Source organism: Panulirus ornatus, chromosome 1, assembly GCF_036320965.1.
Source record: "Panulirus ornatus isolate Po-2019 chromosome 1, ASM3632096v1, whole genome shotgun sequence".
In the NCBI taxonomy this organism is placed as follows: Eukaryota; Metazoa; Arthropoda; class Malacostraca; order Decapoda; family Palinuridae; genus Panulirus; species Panulirus ornatus.
In genome coordinates, this window is record NC_092224.1 from 69,211,295 (window position 1) to 69,236,149 (window position 24,855).

The following is a 24,855-nucleotide window of genomic DNA, read 5'->3' on the forward strand; positions in this document are numbered from 1 at the left end:
AGCTGAGAGTAATTCAAAGGTACGTACATGAACGATTGGCTTCGTGAGCTGAGAAAAAGTTAAGGTGTGCTCATGAATGATTAGCTACATGAGCTGAGACAACTTAAGGTGTGCACAAAAATGACTGGCTTCGTGAGCTGAGAAAAGGTGTGTACATGCACGATTGAATACATGCGCTGAGAAACGTTGTGTACATAAGCTCTGTGAGCTGAGGGCCAGTGTGCTGTTGCCTGAGTCGGATGCCAAGTAATTACAGAGGAGTACAGTTCCCTCATCTTCTACCCAGCTGGGAGCAGCTGGCCTCAGTGTAGTCACTACAAGTCTCAGAATGATCTCAGCTCCGTCTCCCAAATCCTTCCTTACCTTTCCCTCTCCGACGCTGTTCCCTTGCCTCACCCCCCCCCCCCAGAACTACGTGCACGTGTAGAAGCACCTGCACGTGGGGCAAGTGTTCGTTCGTCACGTGCAGGTGTTCACTGGCTGCGCGTGTCGCCGCTGCTGTGGCCAGTGGCTTCCTTGTCCCTCTTAGTAAAGATCAGATGGTCATATACCCCATTTTCCTTCCCTTCATGGATGTGTCCCCCAAGTACCTTGTCACGAGGAAAGTAAACAAGGCAATATTCCCAGGTATACTGTACCAGGAACAAATTAGACGAATATTCACATGTATCGGGTTCCCAAACACGCAGTTAAACACCCCCCACACAAGACCGAATAGTGGCATTACTCTCGTTTTCCCCCAAGAAATGACCACCAAATTGTTCTTGTGTGGTTTGAAACTTGAGTAGCACAGGATGTACGCATGTAAACTGCATCTCTCAAAATGTTTGAAAAAAATTAAATCTCATTTTTTGTCTTTTGAAAAGTCGTGAATGTCAGCTTTGTTGCAAAAAAAAAAAAATACTTCTGATTTACGACGATTGAAAGCGTTCCTCCAGCCCTCCTCCAGCTGGGCTGTGGTGTTACCCTGAGCCACTGTGCTTCGAAGCAGCGACGGTTCACGAACAACGGCTCGCCAGACAAGTGGTTCGATAACCGTGTGTGTAGATTTGCTTGGCTACCTCACCCCTCCTGGCAAAGTCCCCATTGGACGACTTGTTCCATGGGTCTGCTGTGTTGATTCTGTAGTTTTTTTTTTTCCATCGACCGTAACCTCTCTGTTCGCCGGGGGAATATGGGACCCGGATCATACATGCAGTTCGTGAAATCACCCAACAGCAATTCCAGAGAGCGTTTCAAATTGCTCGAAGCTTGGATTGAACGATGTATCATGAAAGAGAAAGCTTATGGTTAGGTCTAGAAATAAGTGAAAATATCTATCTATCTATATATATATCTATCTATATATATATATATATATATATATATATATATATATATATATACGTATATATATATATAATATACCTTCATTTTCACAGAAGAGTTGAGCACTCCGTACAATGATTCAACAGTATTATTCAAGCGAGTATTTATCATTCATGAACTGTGTGACATTATGTGACATAGACACAGTAGTATTTTCCAAAAATATATTCGAATCATTCGTGTGATATTCATTCCGTTAGACTGTACAAAATAAAAATCGTATCACAGATTAAGAAAGGAGAATCAGTCAGCTTTTTTCAGATCCCACTAATATCATCAACTCTGTATTTACGTATACTTGAATAGTGGAATTATGAAGTACATAAGAGTCTACCCGACGACTAGTAATGATACATATTGACTGAACGGTGTAATATATGTGTGGTTGGTAATGGTTTGGTCAAATGGAACAGTGAGTGCGTGGGGGATAGCGTTTTAGTGGAGGATTTGAGTGTAGCGCGCGTGGTGGTTGGCGAGGCGGCCGCTAGGTGGCACCGTCAGCGCCCTGCAGTGGTTGCTGGTCTGTGGTAGGGTTGTTGCTCCAACTCATCCCCTCTGTAATATGAAGGTAAGTTCCACTATCTAAAGGCGTTATGGAGGCATTTTGTGCACAAACTGAGGACACTGTGCCACGTCGATACCACAACCGACCTCCGAGAGTGCTGTTTGTGTGGAAATAATGTTGTGACTGAGGTCGATAAATGGGGGACAAACGTCAGATCTGCCTCGATCACGTCTAGACAGGACCTCAGACGGCAGTCCTGATAGTTGAATGAGGAATGTGTGGCCGTCATAACGAGACGGTTACAGTCAAAAGTATGTTCTTAGACTGGAAACAACGGGAGAAATCGCGGGTGAGCGTTATTTAAGCAAAACAGGCAGTGGTGGGTGGGTTATTTTTAGTACGGGTTTGGCTAGCAGACGACGCGCTACACGTATCGTCTGCTAGGTAGCGCGGGAATCGAGCAACTCTCGTAACTTCAACCCATACAGCTGCTGGCGGAACCAAATTGTGGCAGAGGTAGGGAAAGAGCCACTGCCCTACAGAAATCAATGTCAAGCGTGTTCCACCGGCTGGACCGACGATCCTCGATCCTGGCCACAGATCCTGGCCCGGAGTGTTCTCCACACAGCTGCATCCATCCGATCGCGTTTAGAATTAGCTCGCGGAGAACAAGATCGATAGTGGTCTTTGTTCTAGACGAAACGATAAAGAAGAACAAGGACAGAGAAGCACACCGGACCGTAACGTGGATCTAAACGTGAATCGATCGGCGGGCCAGCTGACAGACACTCCCAGCTCTGCCCCGAACCCCCCACCCCGCTGGGAACTTGGGGGGGCCCTGCCCGCGTGTGTTGTGCTGGGCTGAGGGATTGCCGCTGCTGCTGCAGGACCTAAGGGCAGCCTGGAGAGCCAGGGAGCAATACCGTGTATCACTTAAGACGTCGGCGTTATTGTGATAACCTAAACCCCTGTCCGTTAATGTGTGTTGTACCCTTGAGCGAGACGGTATGACCCTTGTACTTGGCCTTTGATGTCACCCTGTAAGGGTTCAGTAAAGAACCGAGACCATATTATCCAAGGGTCGTAACGCCTTGCTCAAGGGAGAGTCTGTTGAAGGGTAGACCCTCGTGGTCTGCAGCAATAAGGTCTCAAAAGGTCCCCTGTATAATGCGCTTCCGCCGTCTCGTCCTGGGGATAGGGGGGGGGGGGGGTCGCGGGCCACTAGCTGGAGGCCACAAGTCCCGGGTAATTAATCACATTTCTAGGTTGTGTGTGTGTGTGTGTGTGTTCCTGGTGGCGAGGTGATGACGGTAGCTGGGTGTCGTCCCCTGAGGGATGGACGGTAGCCTGGTATGTGGCCATCCAGAGGAGGGGGGGATTACCGCAGTGTCTACTATGACGTGTCCACTTGTGTCATAAGACCTAAAGAGAATGGGGATGGGTACCTGCTTTTAAAGGAACGTTTCCATGTGATATTAATGGAGTTTATATATATATATATATATATATATATATATATATATATATATATATATATATTAAGGATAGTTATGTTGTAGTGTATTGTGTGAACTCCGCTGCTATGGAGAAACGCGCTCTCGACTGGGATTGCAGACGAGGTTGATAATGTGTGTTGTGGAGGTGGGCAGGCCCTCCTGGCGTTAGGGTGGGGTGTCCAAGAGTATGTATTGTGTAACACTGGTTGTTAACGTTACGATCCTGAGCACGACGGTACGATCCTTGAGCCTGACGCCACAGGCCCTTGAGCACTCCGATTCGGACCTTGAGTCTGACATCACAGCCCTTGAGCATGATCGTATGATTCTTTGTCATGATGGCCTGGGCCTTCGCCCAAACCCTTAAGGGTCAAAGGCCGTACGGTCGTGCATAAGGGTTGCACTGTCGTGTTGAAGGGAGATGTACCCTAGTGCTTAAGGGGTAGAGGTACACCAGCCTACAGCCTCACACTCTGAGGGCAGTAGAGTAAGGGAGGGGATAGGGGTAAGGAAGGCTGGGGTATGTGACATACCTCAGTATACCACAGTACTTCCCGTAGCTTGGCCTTACCCGAGATCACCACCACATATAGCCCACCTTACCCCCAGTGTGTTCATGTCTAGGGTGCGGGGCTTGGTTGGTTGGTTCACCAGGGTGTTCACATTAGTACTGCACAGTTGTACTGTGGCTGGTGTGGGTAATCTTCTTGGAAATATTCGCCCTGGTATTCTCTTGTAAACATTAGAGAAGAAAATCGTACATAGTTTGTGAAAGAAAAAAATAATTGTGGTTTTATTTCGTCATGAATATTGTGTATTCGTGTTTCTGCTGAGGGATCCTGTGTTAAGAAACTCGAGGCACTTGCTTGCCATCGCTGTATTGACGAGAGAGAGGTGGCTGGCCAGCGGCAGCGCGTTGCCAAGACAAAAGAGAATATCGTAACACTATTGGAATTCGACCAGAATCACAGTTAAAAGCTGCTTGAACCCAAGGAAGGGCGTTAAAGAAGGGACTGCCTGTAAAATAAGAGGCTTTAAACCTCTTCGTTGATCCACAAAACATTTATTTCTTTTGGCATTTACGATGAGACGTGCCCTGGCAGGAGGAAGCAAACAGCAGCCACTGTCTGGTCCTGTTGACACGTCTCCTGTGTCTGCCAGTCATGAGATGGTGTTTACACCCCTATATAGGGTGTGTGGAGGCCGCCTGACCAATATAGATTGTCATACACGCTTATGCCATGACACCCTCAAGGTAAATGAAGGATATATATATATATATATATATATATATATATATATATATATATATATATATATATATATATATATTGCTCATTTTCTAAGGGTGGATGAGGCCCAGCCAATGTGTGGAACTACTCGCACATATCCTCTGGTCATAACACACCCTGGGTGTCGAGTTGAACGTGGATGACGAATCCTCTCGTTTGGTCAGCCATCGCTGGAGAGAGGGGGGGAGACGTTGGGGGAGGAGGGAGTATGAAAGTTGGTGTGATGGTTTGGGCTTTCCCGGGGAGGAGCCGAGTGTCTCGTGTCCGGCTGGTATGCAGTGGGGGGGGGGGGGGGGGTTGAGGGGGCGGATACTGGGTTGTTAAGGAGGGGGGAGTGGGGGGGTGCTGTGTGCCTGGGGGGGGGGGGGAGAGGCAGCCTCGTTGTCAGGTCAGCCACCGTAAACACAGGCACAGCCTCTCACCTCAGCGCACCGCTTGTATCACCCTCGCCACGACGTAAGATCCCACATTTCTGTTGTAGATTTCGCGTCTTCCCTTGACGCCCCTGCTTGCTGAAAATGCCCGAGGGAAGTTGATGTGGCTCTACCCAGTCACTCAGCCATGGTATGGTGTACGTTAGGCCAACACGTCATTGATACGACCGTCCTGTTCTTAATACACTTCTGTTACCGTACCTTCTTAAGCACGACGTTACGACTCTTGGGCACGACGGTACGACTCTTAGGCACGACGGTACGACTTTCAGACACGGAAGGTGTGGCCTCTGAGCACTATACGATGTCGTAAGGTCGTGTTCAAGGGTCGTACCGTCGTGCCCAGAAGGTCAAGGTGCACGAGTTTGAGCAACAGACAAAGAGTTAAGTCACCAGACGACTTAATGTGTTGTATGTTAAATAAAGTGGCCAGTTTGAACCCTCAAGCCACAGGACTGTGAGGCAGTGAAAATTCTGTTGACCATCAGAGGTAACAGTGTCCTGCTAACTACGTAATGTCGACCAACCAATTTGTGCCAATTTATTCATAGGACTGAAAAAGAAAAAAAAATAAGAAAGAAAATGGAATACGTTGCAGGTTTATCTAAAAGTGGTGGTTGATGGCAATAAGGTTTATGCAGTGTGTCAAGGTGCAGTCAATGAAATGTGATATCTGATGTTCCATCGCATTTCTAGGACAGATTTGACTTTTCCTGCAGTTTTTCTTATCTTTTTGTTTCCACTTTACGTCAACCATAAAGTTTAGAAAAGTGGAATTGAAGATTGGATAATCTGGGTGTATTGAGTCGTTGGTGGGTGAGACGAGCAGGAGTGGATGAGGTAAGTTCGTCTGGGAGGGAAGGAGGAATGGTTGAAGCGCTTGGTGTGTGGACGAAGGCAGCAGCAGTATGTGTTGGCCAGACGTGTGGTAGGGGTGGTGGCTGACTGTGTGGAATGGATTGATGAAACCCATAGTTGCTCAGGGACGAGGTGGGTTCAAGAGAGGAAGAATGGATAGAGACCAGATGTTTACACTCTAATAGTGGAGAAACTTAATGGAGGCAAAAGTGTGTAACATTTATAGATTTAGGAGAGGCATAGGATGATGAGGTGACTGGGCAAGCACCCTGGGTAGTTCAGAGTAGTGTATGGAAGGCTGTTAGATGTTATTACGAACTGTTGATAATGAAAGTAGTGCAGGTGAAGACGATAGATAAGTGCTCTGATATTAAGGGAAGTTTCTTAGGGTTATGTGAGGGCAACATGGTAATTCTTTTGCCCCAATGGATGGTGTATTACACGTGATGGTGAGAGTGAGGTGGGGTGGTTGTTGGTGTGATGTTTAACCATTAATAACCTGAATGGAAGTCCCGTGCAGTTGTTATATGCGGATGGTGATGTGCTGGACACAATACTAGGCTGGTTATATGGCTTATGAAGAAGGATGACACTGAATGCGAAGTATGATAACACATTAGTTTGTGAAAGGGATTAGAAGGTCAGGCTGTAAGATCAGATTGCATGGTGAAGATCTGGGAGTTGTGGCAGATGGTAGTGTGTGGGAGTAGAGAGACTCGTCATGATGGCAGTGGTAAGCTGAAGATGGATAGTGAGGGTGAGGGCAAGTGAGAAAGGCTGGATTGAACTGAAAGCTGTGGTGAAGACGAGCATCTTTCATGGGGAAAGACTCGACCCTAAGGTGGTGTATGGCAGTCAGGCGACAGACAAGAGCAGTAGAGGAGGATGGATGATATGGGTAGTATAGTTTGAATTAGGAGGATCGAGAGAATGAGAACATAATGGAGGGATATTGTGCTAGGCCTGTTAACGGTCCGGGCTAGGCTGCTCCTGTAAACACCCTCCCACCTTCACTCAGTGTACACATCGAGACTAAGCTTGAAACTCTCAATAGTTTTCGCACTTACTATCCAGTTCAGCAACATATCCCACTCATCCACATTTGTGTGTACAAACCATCGCTATTTCTGTATATTTATTAGATCTAAATTTGATGTGCTTTAGAAACCATAAATGCGAGATGTCTCTCTTTAAAGTGGACCCTCTGAGTAGTATATTGATATCTGCTTTATTTATCCCACACACACCCACTTGTATGCCTCCGTCACACCATCCCTCACTGTACGTCTTGCCAGGGAATACACATGCAATTGGTTTCGTGTTTCCACTCATATAGCAAAGATATTTAATGCCGGATATTCATCTTTTTGTCATCGTCGTTCGTATGCCTTCCAGAAAGTTCATGTTTATATATATATATATATATATATATATATATATATATATATATATATATATATATATATATATATATATGTAAAACCTGTATCAGTGTTGCCAGAGGTACGCTGTTATTATCATGTTGAAGTCTTTCACTAGAGAGAGAGAGAGAGGGATGGAGCTTTAGTGTGACATTTGCTTTGTTAAAGCTCACACTTTTAGAGATAAATCCAAATGCTCAGTTGGCTATAATTCAGATTTTTATACAATGTTGCCTCAGTTTTAAGTAAGTGGATATCAGCACTCGTATGATCTTCCTCAAACACACCAAGTTCTCAGTACTTATTCTGTTTTTGTTAGGATGATACACTGAACCCTTGTTTTCTGTAGCAGGATCAAGCACCTACTGTTTCTCAATATCATATTTCATGTATTAAGTCTTTTGTCCATATTTCTCGTTTGCCAAGGTCTTCTCTAATCACTATAGTAGAGTCTTTATATGACTTTATTATCCTTCGTATTTCTTTGTAGAGTTTCTAGGTATATTTAATGTGATAGTGAAGGTTGTGAGAATGTTGGTGTGATTTGGAAGATGTCATTAGAGAGAGGTGGATGGGTAAGTGTTGTGGGATATACATAGCAGGACAGTAGAAGGTTAGATGACGGAGGAGGATGGATAGACGTAGTGAGGGAACTGACCAGATACTGGGTGAGGTTGCATGAGGAATGACTTGAGGATAGGACACAGTGAGAGTATTGTGTGTGTAGACGTGGAGGGGGACATCTGATCTCACTCGACGAATGGACGTAAAGTGTGGGGGTTGGAAATGCAAGAAACACTATGAGTGTGGAAGTCCAGGTTGCACTTTTTATAAGTGGTGGAAGGTCCAGGTTGCACTTTTTATAAGTGGTGGAGGTCCAGGTTGCATCCACCTGGACGCTCACACCTGTAGTACAGTCATCCACCTGGACGCTCACACCTGTAGTACAGTCATCCACCTGGACGCTCACACCTGTAGTACAGTCATCCACCTGGACGCTCACACCTGTAGTACAGTCATCCACCTGGACGCTCACACCTGTAGTACAGTCATCCACCTGGACGCTCACACCTGTAGTACAGTCATCCACCTGGACGCTCACACCTGTAGTACAGTCATCCACCTGGACGCTCACACCTGTAGTACAGTCATCCACCTGGACGCTCACACCTGTAGTACAGTCATCCACCTGGACGCTCACACCTGTAGTACAGTCATCCACCTGGACGCTCACACCTGTAGTACAGTCATCCACCTGGACGCTCACACCTGTAGTACAGTCATCCACCTGGACGCTCACACCTGTAGTACAGTCATCCACCTGGACGCTCACACCTGTAGTACAGTCATCCACCTGGACGCTCACACCTGTAGTACAGTCATCCACCTGGACGCTCACACCTGTAGTACAGTCATCCACCTGGACGCTCACACCTGTAGTACAGTCATCCACCTGGACGCTCACACCTGTAGTACAGTCATCCACCTGGACGCTCACACCTGTAGTACAGTCATCCACCTGGACGCTCACACCTGTAGTACAGTCATCCACCTGGACGCTCACACCTGTAGTACAGTCATCCACCTGGACGCTCACACCTGTAGTACAGTCATCCACCTGGACGCTCACACCTGTAGTACAGTCATCCACCTGGACGCTCACACCTGTAGTACAGTCATCCACCTGGACGCTCACACCTGTAGTACAGTCATCCACCTGGACGCTCACACCTGTAGTACAGTCATCCACCTGGACGCTCACACCTGTAGTACAGTCATCCACCTGGACGCTCACACCTGTAGTACAGTCATCCACCTGGACGCTCACACCTGTAGTACAGTCATCCACCTGGACGCTCACACCTGTAGTACAGTCATCCACCTGGACGCTCACACCTGTAGTACAGTCATCCACCTGGACGCTCACACCTGTAGTACAGTCATCCACCTGGACGCTCACACCTGTAGTACAGTCATCCACCTGGACGCTCACACCTGTAGTACAGTCATCCACCTGGACGCTCACACCTGTAGTACAGTCATCCACCTGGACGCTCACACCTGTAGTACAGTCATCCACCTGGACGCTCACACCTGTAGTACAGTCATCCACCTGGACGCTCACACCTGTAGTACAGTCATCCACCTGGACGCTCACACCTGTAGTACAGTCATCCACCTGGACGCTCACACCTGTAGTACAGTCATCCACCTGGACGCTCACACCTGTAGTACAGTCATCCACCTGGACGCTCACACCTGTAGTACAGTCATCCACCTGGACGCTCACACCTGTAGTACAGTCATCCACCTGGACGCTCACACCTGTAGTACAGTCATCCACCTGGACGCTCACACCTGTAGTACAGTCATCCACCTGGACGCTCACACCTGTAGTACAGTCATCCACCTGGACGCTCACACCTGTAGTACAGTCATCCACCTGGACGCTCACACCTGTAGTACAGTCATCCACCTGGACGCTCACACCTGTAGTACAGTCATCCACCTGGACGCTCACACCTGTAGTACAGTCATCCACCTGGACGCTCACACCTGTAGTACAGTCATCCACCTGGACGCTCACACCTGTAGTACAGTCATCCACCTGGACGCTCACACCTGTAGTACAGTCATCCACCTGGACGCTCACACCTGTAGTACAGTCATCCACCTGGACGCTCACACCTGTAGTACAGTCATCCACCTGGACGCTCACACCTGTAGTACAGTCATCCACCTGGACGCTCACACCTGTAGTACAGTCATCCACCTGGACGCTCACACCTGTAGTACAGTCATCCACCTGGACGCTCACACCTGTAGTACAGTCATCCACCTGGACGCTCACACCTGTAGTACAGTCATCCACCTGGACGCTCACACCTGTAGTACAGTCATCCACCTGGACGCTCACACCTGTAGTACAGTCATCCACCTGGACGCTCACACCTGTAGTACAGTCATCCACCTGGACGCTCACACCTGTAGTACAGTCATCCACCTGGACGCTCACACCTGTAGTACAGTCATCCACCTGGACGCTCACACCTGTAGTACAGTCATCCACCTGGACGCTCACACCTGTAGTACAGTCATCCACCTGGACGCTCACACCTGTAGTACAGTCATCCACCTGGACGCTCACACCTGTAGTACAGTCATCCACCTGGACGCTCACACCTGTAGTACAGTCATCCACCTGGACGCTCACACCTGTAGTACAGTCATCCACCTGGACGCTCACACCTGTAGTACAGTCATCCACCTGGACGCTCACACCTGTAGTACAGTCATCCACCTGGACGCTCACACCTGTAGTACAGTCATCCACCTGGACGCTCACACCTGTAGTACAGTCATCCACCTGGACGCTCACACCTGTAGTACAGTCATCCACCTGGACGCTCACACCTGTAGTACAGTCATCCACCTGGACGCTCACACCTGTAGTACAGTCATCCACCTGGACGCTCACACCTGTAGTACAGTCATCCACCTGGACGCTCACACCTGTAGTACAGTCATCCACCTGGACGCTCACACCTGTAGTACAGTCATCCACCTGGACGCTCACACCTGTAGTACAGTCATCCACCTGGACGCTCACACCTGTAGTACAGTCATCCACCTGGACGCTCACACCTGTAGTACAGTCATCCACCTGGACGCTCACACCTGTAGTACAGTCATCCACCTGGACGCTCACACCTGTAGTACAGTCATCCACCTGGACGCTCACACCTGTAGTACAGTCATCCACCTGGACGCTCACACCTGTAGTACAGTCATCCACCTGGACGCTCACACCTGTAGTACAGTCATCCACCTGGACGCTCACACCTGTAGTACAGTCATCCACCTGGACGCTCACACCTGTAGTACAGTCATCCACCTGGACGCTCACACCTGTAGTACAGTCATCCACCTGGACGCTCACACCTGTAGTACAGTCATCCACCTGGACGCTCACACCTGTAGTACAGTCATCCACCTGGACGCTCACACCTGTAGTACAGTCATCCACCTGGACGCTCACACCTGTAGTACAGTCATCCACCTGGACGCTCACACCTGTAGTACAGTCATCCACCTGGACGCTCACACCTGTAGTACAGTCATCCACCTGGACGCTCACACCTGTAGTACAGTCATCCACCTGGACGCTCACACCTGTAGTACAGTCATCCACCTGGACGCTCACACCTGTAGTACAGTCATCCACCTGGACGCTCACACCTGTAGTACAGTCATCCACCTGGACGCTCACACCTGTAGTACAGTCATCCACCTGGACGCTCACACCTGTAGTACAGTCATCCACCTGGACGCTCACACCTGTAGTACAGTCATCCACCTGGACGCTCACACCTGTAGTACAGTCATCCACCTGGACGCTCACACCTGTAGTACAGTCATCCACCTGGACGCTCACACCTGTAGTACAGTCATCCACCTGGACGCTCACACCTGTAGTACAGTCATCCACCTGGACGCTCACACCTGTAGTACAGTCATCCACCTGGACGCTCACACCTGTAGTACAGTCATCCACCTGGACGCTCACACCTGTAGTACAGTCATCCACCTGGACGCTCACACCTGTAGTACAGTCATCCACCTGGACGCTCACACCTGTAGTACAGTCATCCACCTGGACGCTCACACCTGTAGTACAGTCATCCACCTGGACGCTCACACCTGTAGTACAGTCATCCACCTGGACGCTCACACCTGTAGTACAGTCATCCACCTGGACGCTCACACCTGTAGTACAGTCATCCACCTGGACGCTCACACCTGTAGTACAGTCATCCACCTGGACGCTCACACCTGTAGTACAGTCATCCACCTGGACGCTCACTCCAGTAGTACACTCATCCACCTGGACGCTCACACCTGTAGTACAGTCATCCACCTGGACGCTCACACCTATTGTACAGTCATCCACCTGGACGCTCACACCTGTAGTACAGTCATCCACCTGGACGCTCACACCTGTAGTACAGTCATCCACCTGGACGCTCACACCTGTAGTACAGTCATCCACCTGGACGCTTACACCTGTAGTACAGTCATCCACCTGTACAGCCACACTAGCAGTATACTCATCCACCTGTACAACAGCAACAGCATCACAGTCATCCGCCTGTACACCCACAGACCTGTATAATCGTCTTTCCACCCACCCACACAAGCAGTGCAGTCATGCATCTATATACTTACACAAGCAGTTCAGTCATCCACCTGTGCACGTACACGAGCAATATAATCCACCACCTGTACAGTACACTTGCTTAGCTTTACACCCACTCTCGCATTACAATCATCCACCCAAACACCCACACCAGCAGTACAGTCTTCCATATGTACACCTACATCAGCAGCACAGTCATCCACTTGTACAACCATACAACCCATAACAGTCACCTTTGCACCCACTCTAGTAGTACAGTCATCTACTAGTATAGAAATGGAGTCATCCACATGTATGTACACACCAATAGCTCGATCATCGACCTATACAACCACACCAGCAGTACTGTCATCCACCTGTACACCCACAATGGTAGCACAATCATCGACCTGTACAACCACAGTAGTAACACAATCATCCACCTGTACACCCACATCAGTAGCACAATCATCCACCTGTACACCCACAGTAGTAGCACAGTCATCCACCTGTACACCCACACCAGTAGCACAATCATCCACCTGTACACCCACACCAGTAGTAGAGTTGTGCACCTACATCAGCAGAGTAGTTATCCACATGTGCGCCCCACACCATCATTATAGTCAGCCACTTGTACACCCACACCATCATTACACTCATGCACCTGTACACTGAAACATGCATTAGAGTCATCCACCTGTACATCTACATACGCAGTACAATAATCCATGCGTACACCCACACCAGCAATATATTAATTCGCTTTTAACTTACACCAGCTGCACAGTCATCCACCTATGTAGCCACACTAGCTGTACATTCATCCACCTATGGAACCACACCAATAATAGAATCATCCATGTGTGCATCCACACCAGCTGTACAGTTTGTCACCACATTCGACTTGATCCTACCCGAGTTCTTACTGACAGATAATAAGAACAGTTCTACACCTACCATTGTAAAAGTTATGAACAATGTATGAACAAGTGCATCGCTAGCTATGTAAGTGAACAGCTCAGTTCTTGTTGGTTAGGCTATGTGGCATGTCACTGTTAGTCTGTGTGGTGTGTCAGCTCCTGTATTACTGTAACATTTCATCAGTAATGGTCCATCAAGGTCACAATGTATAAACCACACTGTTTACCCTGGAAACATCGCTGTGTATCTGTTCCCCTGACCTAGATGTACCTCACCACCCATATGCTTATCTAACGTGTATCAATACACATCTAACCCTGATCTTAAGCTCTGATATGATTGGTTTACGAGTGGCATGGTCTCTCACGTCTGTAATATCTGCAGTGCCTCAACTGTGTATTTTGAGCCGAACGGTTGACCTACATCCAATACACTGTGATTTACGTATTTATTTGATTGACAGAATCATTCACTTGTACAATGCGATCTCATCCGCCTCTACAGCTAGCAACATTAATAGGTTCATCCATCTGTTCTTCCACACCAGGAGTACAGTCATCCATTTGTAAGCTCACACCAGCAGGATAGTCATCCACCTGTTCACCCAAATTAGTACAGTCATCCACCTGTACACTCACAAGCCAGCGATACAGTCATCCACATGTACTCCGAGTATACAAACTCCAGCAGGACAGTTATCCACCTATACAACCGCATCAGTAGTGCATTCATCCACTTTTTATCTCTTCCCACCATAGAGGCAGCTAAGTTTGTTCTGCCCACCATAGAGGCAGCTAAGAGTGTTCTGCCCACCATAGAGGCAGCTAAGAGTGTTCTGCCCACCATAGAGGCAGCTAAGTTTGTTCTGCCCACCATAGAGGCAGCTAAGAGTGTTCTGCCCACCATAGGGGCAGCTAAGAGTGTTCTGCCCACCATAGAGGCAGCTAAGTTTGTTCTGCCCACCATAGAGGCAGCTAAGTTTGTTCTGCCCACCATAGAGGCAGCTAAGAGTGTTCTGCCCACCATAGAGGCAGCTAAGTTTGTTCTGCCCACCATAGAGGCAGTTCTGCCACCATAGAGGCAGCTAAGTTTGTTTGCCCACCATAGAGGCAGCTAAGAGTGTTCTGCCACCATAGAGGCAGCTAAGAGTGTTCTGCCCACCATGAGGCAGCTAAGTTTGTTCTGCCCACCATAGAGGCAGCTAAGTTTGTTCTGCCCACCATAGAGGCAGCTAAGAGTGTTCTGCCCACATAGAGGCAGCTAAGTTTGTTCTGCCCACCATGAGGCAGCTAAGTTTGTTCTGCCACCATAGAGGCAGCTAAGAGTGTTCTGCCCACCATAGAGGCAGCTAAGTTTGTTCTGCCCACCATAGAGGCAGCTAAGTTTGTTCTGCCCACCATAGAGGCAGCTAAGAGTGTTCTGCCCACCATAGAGGCAGCTAAGTTTGTTCTGCCCACCATAGAGGCAGCTAAGTTTGCTCTGCCCACCATAGAGGCAGCTAAGTTTGTACAACATCCCGTACCGGGAGGAATTACTTCCGCATTGACAACAATAGAACTGGCACTTTGCACTGCACCAGCAGTACCACGGTGGGTAGTACAGACTGAGTACTTGCACAACACACGTACTGAACCGTTACTTTGAGGAAGCCTTGAGGGGGTAGACTCTCTCTCTCTCTCTCTCTCTCTCTCTCTCTCTCTCTCTCTCCCTGCAAGGCGTTGAGTAAGAAGATATCACGAGAATGCTACGAGGGGGAAACGTCTCCATCTTTGTACCCCCGAGAAAGAAATGGAGACGACATTCAGGAAGCGTTCAATAAGAAGGTGCTTCTCTAGCAGTGCAATGATGAAGAAGAGGTCTCCCACAGAAGGCACTGAAGAACCCCCCCCATTCTGGACGTACTGGAAGAACTACACATTTCTGGACGTACTGGAAGAACTACACATTTCTGGACCGTACTGGGAAGGACTCCACATTTCTGGACGTACTGGGAAGGACTCCACATTTCTGGACGTACTGGAAGAACTACACATTTCTGACGTACTGGGAAGGACTCCACATTTCTGGACGTACTGGGAAGGACTCCACATTTCTGGACGTACTGGGAAGGACTCCACATTTCTGGACGTACTGGGAAGGACTCCACATTTCTGGACGTACTAGGAAGAACTACACATATTTGGACGTACTGGAAGACTACACATTTCTGACGTACTGGGAAGAACTACACATATTTGGACGTACTGGAAGGACTACACATTTCTGGACGTACTGGAAAGACTACACATTTCTGACGTACTGGAAGGACTACACATTTCTGGACGTACTGGAAGGACTACACATTTCTGACGTACTGGGAAGGACTACACATTTCTGACGTACTGGAAGGACTCCACATTTCTGGACGTACTGGGAAGGACTACACATTTCTGGACGTTACTGGGAAGGACTACACATTTCTGACGTACTGGGAAGGACTCCACATTTCTGGACGTACTGGAAGAACTACACATATTTGGACGTACTGGAAGGACTACACATTTCTGACGTACTGGGAAGGACTCCACATTTCTGGACGTACTGGAAGAACTACACATATTTGGACGTACTGGAAGAACTACACATTTCTGACGTACTGGAAGGACTCCACATTTCTGGACGTTACTGGGAAGGACTACACATTTCTGACGTACTGGGAAGGACTCCACATTTCTGGACGTACTGGAAGAACTACACATTTCTGACGTACTGGGAAGGACTACACATTTCTGACGTACTGGAAGGACTACACATTTCTGGACGTACTGGAAGACTACACATTTCTGGACGTACTGGAAGAACTACACATTTCTGACGTACTGGAAGGACTCCACATTTCTGGACGTTACTGGGAAGGACTACACATTTCTGACGTACTGGGAAGAACTACACATTTCTGACGTACTGGGAAGGACTCCACATTTCTGGACGTACTGGAAGGACTCCACATTTCTGGACGTACTGGAAGACTACACATTTCTGACGTACTGGAAGGACTACACATTTCTGGACGTACTGGAAAGACTACACATTTCTGGACGTACTGGAAAGACTACACATTCTGGACGTACTGGAAGACTACACATTTCTGACGTACTGGGAAGGACTCCACATTTCTGGACGTACTGGGAAGGACTCCACATTTCTGGACGTTACTGGGAAGGACTACACATTTCTGACGTACTGGAAGGACTACACATTTCTGACGTACTGGAAGGACTCCACATTTCTGGACGTACTGGAAGGACTACACATTTCTGACGTACTGGGAAGGACTCCACATTTCTGGACGTACTGGAAAGACTACACATTTCTGGACCGTACTGGGAAGGACTACACATTTCTGGACGTACTAGGAAGAACTACACATTTCTGGACCGTACTGGGAAGGACTACACATTTCTGGACCGTACTGGGAAGGACTACACATTTCTGGACCGTACTGGGAAGGACTACACATTTCTGGACGTACTGGAAGAACTACACATATTTGGACGTACTGGAAGAACTACACATTTCTGGACCGTACTGGGAAGGACTACACATTTCTGACGTACTGGGAAGGACTACACATTTCTGGACGTACTGGAAGAACTACACATATTTGGACGTACTGGAAGACTACACATTTCTGACGTACTGGAAGGACTCCACATTTCTGGACGTACTGGAAGACTACACATTTCTGACGTACTGGAAGGACTCCACATTTCTGGACGTACTAGGAAGAACTACACATTTCTGACGTACTGGAAGGACTACACATTTCTGACGTACTGGAAGGACTACACATTTCTGGACCGTACTGGGAAGGACTACACATTTCTGACGTACTGGGAAGGACTCCACATTTCTGGACGTACTGGAAGGACTACACATTTCTGACGTACTGGAAGGACTACACATTTCTGACGTACTGGGAAGGACTCCACATTTCTGGACGTACTGGAAGACTACACATTTCTGACGTACTGGAAGGACTACACATTTCTGGACGTACTGGAAGACTACACATTCTGGACGTACTGGGAAGAACTACACATTTCTGGACGTACTGGAAGAACTACACATATTTGGACGTACTGGAAGAACTACACATTTCTGGACGTACTGGAAGACTACACATTTCTGACGTACTGGAAGGACTACACATTTCTGGACGTACTGGAAGACTACACATTTCTGACGTACTGGAAGGACTACACATTTCTGACGTACTGGGAAGGACTCCACATTTCTGGACGTACTGGAAAGACTACACATTTCTGGACGTACTGGAAGACTACACATTTCTGGACGTACTGGGAAGGACTCCACATTTCTGGACGTACTGGGAAGGACTCCACATTTCTGGACGTACTGGAAGGACTACACATTTCTGACGTACTGGGAAGAACTACACATTTCTGGACGTACTGGAAAGACTACACATTTCTGGACGTACTGGAAGACTACACATTTCTGACGTACTGGAAGGACTACACATTTCTGACGTACTGGGAAGGACTCCACATTTCTGGACGTACTGGAAGAACTACACATATTTGGACGTACTGGAAGGACTCCACATTTCTGGACGTACTGGGAAGGACTCCACATTTCTGGACGTTACTGGGAAGGACTACACATTTCTGGACGTACTGGGAAGAACTACACATTTCTGGACGTACTAGGAAGAACTACACATTTCTGGACCGTACTGGGAAGGACTACACATTTCTGGACGTACTGGAAAGACTACACATTCTGGACGTACTGGAAAGACTACACATTTCTGGACGTACTGGGAAGGACTACACATTTCTGACGTACTGGAAGGACTCCACATTTCTGGACGTTACTGGGAAGGACTACACATTTCTGACGTACTGGGAAGGACTACACATTTCTGACGTACTGGGAAGGACTACACATTTCTGGACGTACTGGGAAGAACTACACATTTCTGGACGTACTGGGAAGGACTACACATTTCTGGACGTACTGGGAAGAACTACACATATTTGGACGTACTGGGAAGGACTACACATTTCTGGACGTACTGGAAGAACTACACATTTCTGGACGTACTGGAAAGACTACACATTTCTGGACGTACTAGGAAGAACTACACATTTCTGACGTACTGGAAGGACTACACATTTCTGGACGTACTGGAAGAACTACACATTTCTGACGTACTGGGAAGGACTCCACATTTCTGGACGTACTGGAAGGACTCCACATTTCTGGACGTACTGGAAGGACTCCACATTTCTGGACGTACTGGAAGAACTACACATATTTGGACGTACTGGAAGAACTACACATATTTGGACGTACTGGAAGACTACACATTTCTGGACGTACTGGAAGAACTACACATATTTGGACGTACTGGAAGAACTACACATATTTGGACGTACTGGAAGAACTACACATATTTGGACGTACTGGAAGAACTACACATTTCTGGACGTACTGGAAGAACTACACATTTCTGGACGTACTGGAAGACTACACATTTCTGACGTACTGGAAGGACTACACATTTCTGGACGTTACTGGGAAGGACTACACATTTCTGACGTACTGGGAAGGACTACACATTTCTGGACGTTACTGGGAAGGACTACACATTTCTGACGTACTGGAAGGACTACACATTTCTGGACGTTACTGGGAAGGACTACACATTTCTGACGTACTGGGAAGGACTACACATTTCTGGACGTACTGGAAAGACTACACATTTCTGGACGTACTGGAAGAACTACACATTTCTGGACGTACTGGAAGACTACACATTTCTGACGTACTGGGAAGGACTACACATTTCTGACGTACTGGGAAGGACTCCACATTTCTGGACGTACTGGGAAGGACTCCACATTTCTGGACGTTACTGGGAAGGACTACACATTTCTGACGTACTGGGAAGGACTACACATTTCTGACGTACTGGAAGGACTCCACATTTCTGGACGTACTGGAAGAACTACACATATTTGGACGTACTGGAAAGACTACACATTTCTGGACGTTACTGGGAAGGACTACACATTTCTGACGTACTGGAAGGACTACACATTTCTGGACGTACTGGAAGAACTACACATTTCTGACGTACTGGAAGGACTACACATTTCTGGACGTACTGGAAAGACTACACATTTCTGGACGTACTGGAAGACTACACATTTCTGACGTACTGGAAGGACTACACATTTCTGACGTACTGGGAAGGACTGCACATTTCTGGACGTACTGGGAAGAACTACACATTTCTGGACGTACTGGGAAGGACTCCACATTTCTGGACGTACTGGGAAGGACTCCACATTTCTGGACGTACTGGAAGGACTCCACATTTCTGGACGTACTGGGAAGGACTCCACATTTCTGGACGTACTGGAAGAACTACACATATTTGGACGTACTGGGAAGAACTACACATATTTGGACGTACTGGAAGGACTACACATTTCTGGACGTTACTGGGAAGGACTACACATTTCTGGACGTTACTGGGAAGGACTACACATTTCTGACGTACTGGAAGGACTCCACATTTCTGGACGTTACTGGGAAGGACTACACATTTCTGACGTACTGGGAAGGACTCCACATTTCTGGACGTACTGGAAGAACTACACATATTTGGACGTACTGGAAGAACTACACATATTTGGACGTACTGGAAGGACTCCACATTTCTGGACGTACTGGAAGACTACACATTTCTGACGTACTGGGAAGGACTACACATTTCTGACGTACTGGAAGGACTACACATTTCTGGACGTACTGGAAGACTACACATTTCTGGACGTACTGGGAAGGACTCCACATTTCTGGACGTACTGGGAAGGACTCCACATTTCTGGACGTACTGGAAGGACTACACATTTCTGGACGTTACTGGGAAGGACTACACATTTCTGACGTACTGGGAAGGACTCCACATTTCTGGACGTACTAGGAAGAACTACACATTTCTGGACGTACTGGAAGAACTACACATTTCTGGACGTACTGGAAGGACTACACATTTCTGGACGTACTGGAAGACTACACATTTCTGGACGTTACTGGGAAGGACTACACATTTCTGACGTACTGGGAAGGACTCCACATTTCTGGACGTACTGGAAGACTACACATTTCTGACGTACTGGGAAGGACTCCACATTTCTGGACGTACTGGGAAGGACTCCACATTTCTGGACGTACTGGAAGAACTACACATTTCTGGACGTTACTGGGAAGGACTACACATTTCTGGACGTACTGGAAGGACTACACATTTCTGACGTACTGGAAGGACTCCACATTTCTGGACGTACTGGAAGAACTACACATATTTGGACGTACTGGAAGACTACACATTTCTGGACGTACTGGAAGGACTCCACATTTCTGGACGTACTGGAAGACTACACATTTCTGGACGTTACTGGGAAGGACTACACATTTCTGGACGTTACTGGGAAGGACTACACATTTCTGACGTACTGGAAGGACTCCACATTTCTGGACGTACTGGAAGGACTACACATTTCTGGACGTACTGGGAAGGACTACACATTTCTGGACGTACTGGGAAGACTACACATTTCTGGACGTACTGGGAAGGACTACACATTTCTGGACGTACTGGGAAGGACTACACATTTCTGGACGTACTGGGAAGACTACACATTTCTGGACGTACTAGGAAGAACTACACATTTCTGGACGTACTGGGAAGGACTACACATTTCTGGACGTACTGGGAAAGACTACACATTTCTGGACGTACTAGGAAGAACTACACATTTCTGGACGTACTGGGAAGGACTACACATTTCTGGACGTACTAGGGAAGAACTACACATTTCTGGACGTACTGGGAAGGACTACATACACTGACACTCTCCTCTGCTACGCACGTTGAGGAAAGGCTTTAGTCATCGACTTGCGTATGGGAAATCCTGTAAGACTTCGTTCCCTTTCTCTACTCCAGACCCAACCCCTTACTGGCATGACGGGCATTAGAGACCAGAGTATCATCCCTGAAAATCGAATGGTGCCACAGGTACAGTGCCAGGAAACAGGGCAAACATTTCAATCCTGAACTTCTTGGTTACTGTGTGTTAAGAGGCGTAATGAACCGCTTGTTTGAAGACGCTGGAATACTCGCTGAGCAACTGGGTTGTGTGGAGAGGACGCAGGCCTGCGGGTTGGGCCACAGACAGGTCGACAGAGGAGAGGTGCAACGCTCTGCCCTCAGATTAAGCTGTGGAGTCGGATGTTCCCCTGAAAGCAACGTCGATGAAGGAAGGAGTTCTATAGACCCTAGGATGTTGCGTAGGTGTTACGAGTACTAGATGTTACAGTAGGCTGTACATGTACTCTGGGTTGTACATGTACTATGGGGTACTGTAGTTGGCGTCTTGTATCGCTTGGAGATCCTTCAGTGTGTTTCTCGTGTTACTTTAAGTATGTGTCATGTATCATTAAAGGCGTCCTGGAATACGTGTCCTGTATCGCATGGTAGTCCTGGAATACTCGTTCTACGTCACTCGGGGGTCCTGCAGTTTGTATCATCTTGCTAGGAGATCCTGTATAGTCTTTTCAGGGACAACTGTATTAAAATTGAGGTAGAATTAGACAAAAATTATTTTTCGTAGTTCTCTTGGGGAAATGAATGAAACATCGGCATTTTTCCCTTGTAAACTGCCTCATAGTTAATTTCCTTCAGCAAATCAATTTCGACTGAGAGAAAAAAAATAGTATGGCCTCAAGATGGACTCCAGACGAAGCGGTGAACGTAGCCGATTCTGGACGAACTTCATTTACGAGAAGGTTCTCTCGCGAGACACACCAGTGCACGGGAGAGTGAGCACCGCCTGGAGGCATTCGCAACGCTGGTTGCAATTGTTGCAATGATACTTGTATCCAGTCAGCAGTTGCAAGATGCGGTCGAGACACTTCGAACAATTGCCCGAGCAGAATGGTGTATATGTATGTTTTTTTTTTTATGAATTTCTAAGATGAAATATTTTAATCTGTATTAAGAGCGCTTAATAGCCTTAGAAGCTCCAGTGCTTCTCATATGAGCCTAAGCTTTGTGATTCAAATCATAGCAGAATGTTGGGTTGACAAAGTGCTGTTCCATAGCAACATTGTCATCGCTGGTGTACAGGCTCTGGTATAGAGGCAGAAGTCTGTTAAGTCGTGACTCATGTACAAAATGTGCGAGACCTTTCCATTCCATCTTATACACTTTGAACAGTTCTCTGCAAGACACGATCATCAAAGTAGTCGTGTCTACATCACAGTTGGAGTAGTATCTTGGACTCGGATAGCAGTGTTCCTTTCAGAGTTTTCTGAATCACTAGAATAAAAAGATATTTCCTGATTCAGTCGATCAGTGACAAGTGGGTAAACATCTTTTTTGTTTCTTCACTGTAGTTTTCAGTCGGGCCCGTTACTGGTGTGTCCACTAGGTGGGGAAGTAAATGGCACAGGTTGGCATATCTCTTGAAGTACATCATCATATTCAGAATCATCATCATCATCATCATCATCATCATCATCCACTAGACGCTAGACTTGATGGTGAAATTCATTTGCATACTGGAAGCACAAATTGAATATAGATCATTCGGCCGTGAGCACAGTCGTTTCATGTTCATCAATCCCAAATCGCTGAGACTGAAATCCATACCACTAGTCTCCGGGTATCCGGTTATGGGATCACGGATTTTCAATGTTCTTCAGATGGTGGTCGTGAGGAACGTCTGTAACCGTACACAGTTGGCCAGCAGGGCACCATCTGGCTTACCCAGAACTGCCGGGGGTTGAGCCTGGTTCACACACATCGCCCGTCAGTATCTGGTGGCTCGTGGGATCCTCACAGATTGCTGTAACAGCCCTGGACGATGGCCACCGCCGGGATTTGATCGTCATTACAAGCTGCTTCCGTTCCTCTGGCTCCCGTGCATTGTGCAACGACTCGCATATCCTACACGTCCATCCTCCGCGAGATGTCACTGAAAAGGGTTAAAGCTTGTTGCAGGAGATCGAGAAAGGTTCCACAACCCTTAATCTCTGTGTCATAGAGGTTGAGGGTTCTTAGTCTCTATGTCATAGAGATTAAGGGTTGTGGAGACGGGAGTAGTAAGATTTTGCGTCAAACCGTAAATTAGACAGAAGCTACGTCATCATGATGGTACTTTATAACATCTTTAGATTTTGAGTTCAAGCTCCATCGACAGAGATGCCATTGAGATTCCTGGTATCCACACCAGTGCCTTTGAACTTCTATAGATCTGACTGCTTCCAGGGAGCCTCTCTCTTGCCGGGTGTGACCACTTCGCGGACTGGTAGTCCTTTCTTCAACCTTTCCGCCGCTGGTCAACATATCTCACAAACCTGACATCTGGTTTAGCCCTCGATGTGTCGGCTGAACCATTCATTACGACGCCTTATTTCTGCTCGGTTTATTGTGGAAGTAGTTCCGTCGAATCATCAAAGGATTGTTGACGGTAGTCTTGATGAAGAGGGTGTGGAAACTGCCTCTGTCTCTATCTTGGTTTCCGATGTTTCAGTGGAGCGTTCCACTTTTGCCATGAGTGCTGAGTGACACCTGGAGAGCACCAGGCATTTTCGTGCCTTTTCTTAGTATGAGGAAGGGAATACGCGCTCTCATGACGTCAGCAATGGCTCGTATCTTAGCCAGGAATGAGATGATTGATGCCAATAACACGAATGAAGACTTTACGGCTTTGTTTAGACTTGAGAACCTATCACCAGTCTGCAACCATCACGGTGTCAATGAACCATATCTTTCCCTCAGAGAGTCCGGGAATGAGTGGCTGATGCATTATATAATGGTCCCTGAGAAGCTTATTGGAGTTTCACCATTTGATCACCTCGACGGAGGCCATCACCAACTCCACGAACAAGATGAGTCGCAATCATCCACGGAAGCTCTGCAATGTCTTATTGATCGAGTCTTATGTCACCCACCGACGCTGGAGGAGTCTGGAAGTATGTGTTATACTGGGGTGGAATGTTGTGTGTTGGCTGATCAGATGTAGCAAGAAATTTCAGTTTCCTTTTTGAGCAGAAGACCATAGTACTGAATTTCTGAGAGCCGAAAGGATGGTATCACTCTTATCATCCATCTGCCGTGATGTCCTCTGGTGTTAATTTATCCTCAGCGAGAACAGCTGCATCAAGCAGAATCACCGCTCGAACTTAATGATCTTCGCACTACAATGTTGTGAGTGCCAGGGTCCTCAGCATCGCCGATCACACTTGGCCGGGCTTGAGGTCGACCCGGAGGAGCAGCCGTGGTCACAAAGCATAGCTTC

The 24,855-nt window shown here is 47.5% G+C and overlaps 1 protein-coding gene across 2 annotated transcripts in view; it reads left to right on the forward strand.

Annotated features, from left to right (window-relative positions):
• Asator (tau-tubulin kinase asator) overlaps positions 1–24,855 on the forward strand; it is a 595,476-nt gene that overhangs the window by 41,364 nt on the left and 529,257 nt on the right. The window contains exon 1 of one of the 2 annotated variants that reach the window (XM_071663303.1): positions 1,826–1,936. The exons of the other annotated variant lie outside the window; for it this stretch is intronic. The gene's annotated coding sequence lies outside the window, so the exon portion shown is untranslated. Of the gene's footprint in view, positions 1–1,825; positions 1,937–24,855 lie in introns of those variants that run through there. 2 annotated transcript variants of the gene reach the window in all.